This window comes from Vitis riparia, chromosome 7, assembly GCF_004353265.1.
Source record: "Vitis riparia cultivar Riparia Gloire de Montpellier isolate 1030 chromosome 7, EGFV_Vit.rip_1.0, whole genome shotgun sequence".
In the NCBI taxonomy this organism is placed as follows: Eukaryota; Viridiplantae; Streptophyta; class Magnoliopsida; order Vitales; family Vitaceae; genus Vitis; species Vitis riparia.
Window position 1 is genome coordinate 12,201,148 of NC_048437.1, and position 5,356 is coordinate 12,206,503.

The window sequence follows — 5,356 nt, forward strand, 5'->3', positions numbered from 1 at the left end:
GTGATAGGATTTACAAAATAAATAAATATTTTATTTAGCATTAATATAAAAAAAGTCATAAACCTCTAAATAATAAAATATAATTTTAAAATTTAAACCTTAATGTATCAAATGTACTGTCATAACTAATATTTAAAATCATTAAGAATATTATTTGTGGGATAATATTTTCATTTTTATCCATTATATATTTATGTTTTTATTTGGTTGGTTATATCAACTATTTATTATATATTATCATTTTAATATTTAAAATCAATAAATATGTTTAAAAAATAATTAAAATCAATAAATATGGGTAGATTAGAGAGTGAAAAAATAAATTAAGTTAAATTAATTTTATAAGAGAATACATGAGCATATTAAAATAAATGTGAAAGTAAAGATAGAAAAATAACAATAAAAAATATAATAGGTGATTACGGATATGGTGGTGAGAGAAAAAATTTAAAAGAAAAATGAAAAATGTAGGAACGTGGTAGGAGGTGAGATGTGTAAGGGAGTTGATGTAAGAAAAAAAAATGTGGTAGGTGTACTTGTTAGCAACATTTAATGTGGTAAGTGTACTTGTTTTCAACTTTTGAGAGTAATTTTGGAACAAACCCAAAAACATTATTAATGCATGAATATGTAATAAAACTGAAAAGGGAAAAACAAGGTTCTAAAAAGATTTATTTATTTTTTTGTGATGTATGGTTGAAATTAGTATCAATAAAAAGAAATGAGACTTGTACATAAGATCAATGCAAGTTTTTTTTTTTTCCCTTCACGTGGTCACTTTTCCTTAAGGACCATTATAAAGCTAAGTTTTTGCTTTTGGTTTTGTTGGAATGGGGGATATATGCATATAAAGGTAGTCAATGAGTGGTGGTACGTAGTAGGTGTTAAGAGGAGGAATAATGACTTGTACAAGTGATGTGAGTGTAGATGAAGGGGAGATGAAGAAGATGGGTTCTAGGGATAACGATGATGATGAGGATGCAAATGATATGGAAAGGATAAGGGGAGAGTTGTGTTTAGAAGTTCAACTTGAATTAGAAACTTTTAAAATATTAGAATTAAATTTAGTCTCTAAAAAGTCAAAGGAGAATATTCTATTTTTAGTAATTATTTTAGTTTCTATTTTCAATTTGCAAATCCTAAAAGGTTTGTATATTTTATTATTAGGAGTTTTTATTTTGTTAAGTGTTAACATCTATAAATAAGAAATTATATAATATTTGAATAAGAGAGAGTGATTGAAGACAATAAAGTTTTGGGTTAATTTGATTGAGATCTCTTGAGGTTTGCTGTAAATACATTCAACCACCATTGGTTTCAAATTTCATCAATTAACACTCCTATAAATTTATTTCATTTATTTTTTAGAGAAATTTTAAGTAAAAATATTTTAGATAGGAGTGTTTAACAATTTTCTAAAAACTAGATTTTATTTTTTAAAAATAAAATTTGTATATGAAATACATATATAGGGGTGCTAACTAACAAAATTTGGAACTATGACGGTTTAGAATATTTACAATAAATCTCAGGGGGTCTCAATGAAATTAACCCTAAAGTTTCAAATTTTCCCAATTCTATCTTATTTTTTAATTACATATCTCTCTCTTTCAATCCTATCACTTGAACAAATTAGTATTATAGCTTCCGCATACCCAACAAATTGCTATCAAAGTCATATGAAAAAAATGGCAAGTGGGATGTATTTGTTTCAAGTTCCTCAACTCAAAAAAGAAAATTACGATAATGTAGTGTCAAGATGAAGGTTTTACTTGGTTCATAAGATGTATGGAAGGTTGTAGAGAAAAGCTATAGAGAACAACAAGATGAAACCACTTTTATTCCCAAATCAAAAGGATATTTTTTTTAAAGATACGATGAAAAGGGATGAGAAAGCTCTCACCATCATCTATCCAATAATAGATGAAGGTAACTTTGAAAAGATTTCAAGGCAATCATCTCTAAGGAAGTCTGGGAAATATTACAAAATACACACAAGGGAGTTTAATTAGAAGGTAATAAAAAGTTAATTTTCAAACTCTTAGAGGAGAATTTAAAGGTTGAAATATGAAAGAATCAAAATCAATCTTTGATTATTTTTCTAGAGTATTGGTTATTGTGAGTTTATTAAAAAGAAATGATGAGAGTTTAAATGATACTCATGTGATTGAAAAAATAATTTGATCTTTAAATTTGAAGTTTAATTATATTATTGTGGCTATTGAAGAATCTAAAGATTTAGATTCTATGACCGTTAATCAACTTATGAGATCATTGTAAGCTCATGAAAAGAGATAAAAAGGAAGAATTAAGAAAAATTAGAACAAGTTCTTCAAACAAAACTTTTCATTAAAATATAATGAAGAAAATTTTAATGAAAAAAATCATAATAATCATGGATGTGGTCATGGACATGGTTGTGGACATGGCAAAGGCAATAAAGGAAGAGTAGTTTCAATTCATCAAATAATAAAGGAATAAGCTAAAACTCATATTCCTTAAGAGGGCATAAAAGATAGAACAACATAAGGCAAAATGAAAAGGTAAAGTATGATAAATTCCAAATTCAATGTTATAATTGTAACAAATATGGTCAGTATGCTTATGAATGTAGAAGTTCCACTAATAATATGGAAGGATAAGCTAACTATGTTGAAAAGAAAAATCAAGAACATATTGTGTTGTTGGCACATAAAGGAGAAAGCGAAGAGAAAAACATTTGGTATCTTAACATTGTAGCAAGCAATCACATGTGTGGTTTCAAAAACATATATGTGGAGCTTGATGCATTAGAAAGTAGTCATGTTATGTTTGGAAATGCATAAAAATTTCTAGTCAAAAGCGAAGGTAAAAATCTTAATTCATTTGAAAAATGAAAGACATCAATTTATCTCGAATGTTTACTATCTGCCCAACATGAAAAATAATATATTAAGTTTAGGTTAAATCTTAGAAAAGGGCTATGTTATTCATATGAAAAATTAAAACCTTTTAATAAGAGATCAACATGCCAATATAATTGTTAATATGCTTATGACTAAAGATAGAATGTTTTTGTTACATATTTAAAATAATGTTGTCAAATATTTCTAAAATCTTGTGTGATTTATTCCTCTTGGCTTTGTACTTAAGATTTAGACTTCTTAATTTTGGAAAATTGAAATTGTTGAGCAAAAAAAAAAAAAATGGTGAGAAGACTACCTTCTAGAGATCACTCACAAAAAAAGCAACCCACAAGAGTAAAAAATAAAGAACATAAACTATTTTTGAAAGGTTGAATTTGCACAACACCTTGTTTGTTGTTTTCTTTTCTTATATATATGGTTACAACGTTGAAAAAATAAAATAAAACAATGCATACTTTCTTTACACAGAAGATGGAATATTATACAAAACAAGTAAGTGAAAATTTTCCTTCCAGCCTCAATTTTCCACATTACAAATATGGAGAATAGTTTTCCTTCCTTGGCAGATTGGATGTTGGCATATTGCATTATCAACTTCTCAACACTGGCAAATTGTATGTTAGTTGAGTTGGAGTTTCCTTTATCAATCCCTCGTAAGCTAGTGGGTGGTAACTTGTGCACTCCTAGCTTGGACTGAAAGACTTGGAATGAAGTCTTAGGGAGTGCCTTTGTGAATACATTAGCTAATTTGTAAGGATGATGGAAAAAAAAGGTAATTAAAACTCCACTTGCAACTTTTTTCTGAACAAAATGGTAGTCCAACTCAATATGCTTGGAACGTGCATGGAAGACGGGATTTACTGTCATGTGAAGGGCACTGAGGTTATTGCATAGAAATTGAGAGGTTCACATAGTTGAATGCCAATATCACGGAGAAGGAAAGTGAGCCAAGTTATTTTTGGGGCACTGGAAGCAAGGGATTGATATTCAGCCTCTACACTTGATCTAGAAACTATAGGTTGTCGCTTTGAGGACCATGAGATACAATTGGCTCCCAGAAAAATACAATACCTAGATGTGCTTCTTCTTGTGTTTGTGCATCCGGCCCAATCGGCATCACAAAAACCAACGAGACGAAGCAAACTTTCCTTGAGAAACCTAATTCTATGCTCCATTGTTTCCTTAAAATATCTAAGGATACGTTTGACAGCTCAAAAGTCAGCTTCGGTGGGTGCTTGGAAACGTTGGCAAGTCTTGTTTACCGCATGCACAATATTAGGCCTTGTGAAGGTTAAATATTAGAGAGATCCAATGAGTTTCCTATATCATATAGGATCAATAGGTTATTCATCATAAGGTGTGACAGTGGACTTAAGAGCCATGGATGTGTTGATATGAGTACACTCCATCATTTTTGTGTGCTCTAGAAGATCTTTAGTGTACTTTATTTGAGAAGCAAACAACCCATTAGGAAGATATTTAACCTCAAATCCCAAAAAATAATGCAAAGATCCTAAGTCCTTGAGAGAAATTCACTACTCAAGGTGTTGATGAGGTCACTAATGATGTTGTTATCATTACCTGTGACTATAATATCATCAACGTAGATAAGTACCAAAACAATAGACTGACCTTTGTGAAGAATAAATAAAGATGAGTATATTTTTCCATAGTAAAACCCTAGATGAAGAAGACATTAGGATTGTCTATCAAACTAGGCCCTTGGAGCTTGCTTAAGGCCATAAAGAGAGCGATTCAATTTGCGGACATGATTCAAAAGGCCCTCATTTATAAATCCTCTAGGTTGTTCCATGAACACTTCTTCCTTTAGAAACCCATGTAGGAAAGCATTCTTAACATGCAACTGCCTCATTGTCCACCCCAAGGTTACTGCTAGCGAAATGATCAATCTTCTTGTAGTATGCTTTATAACTGGGTTGAAGGTCTCTCCAAAGTCCAAACCTAGTATTTGAGAAAAACCTTGAGCAACTAATCGTGTTTTGTATCTATCTATGGTTCCATCTTCCTTCAGCTTTGTTTTAAACACCCATTTGGAACCCACAATATTTGCAACTAAAGGCTTGGGAACCAAATACCATCTCCGATTTCAGATTAAAGCCTTAATCTCCTCTCGCATTGCTTTGAACCAATGGGGAATTTTCAATGTTGTATGATATGTTTTTGGCTAACTAATATTTCTTCTTATGGCAGAAAAAGTGACCATTTGAGACTTTAAACTAGAATCATTCTTAAGCTTACTTTTGGTGATCATATGAGTTCCTTTGATATCTATGTGTTAGACCTAAAGAGAAGAGATGTCAACAACAATTTTCTTGCTAATATCATGAACTTCATCATCATCACTATGACTAGTTGATTTGTTTTGCAAAGATGGACCAACATGCTCATTTTTCTGCCTCTTTTGAGAAAGAGAAAAATCAACTACTAGG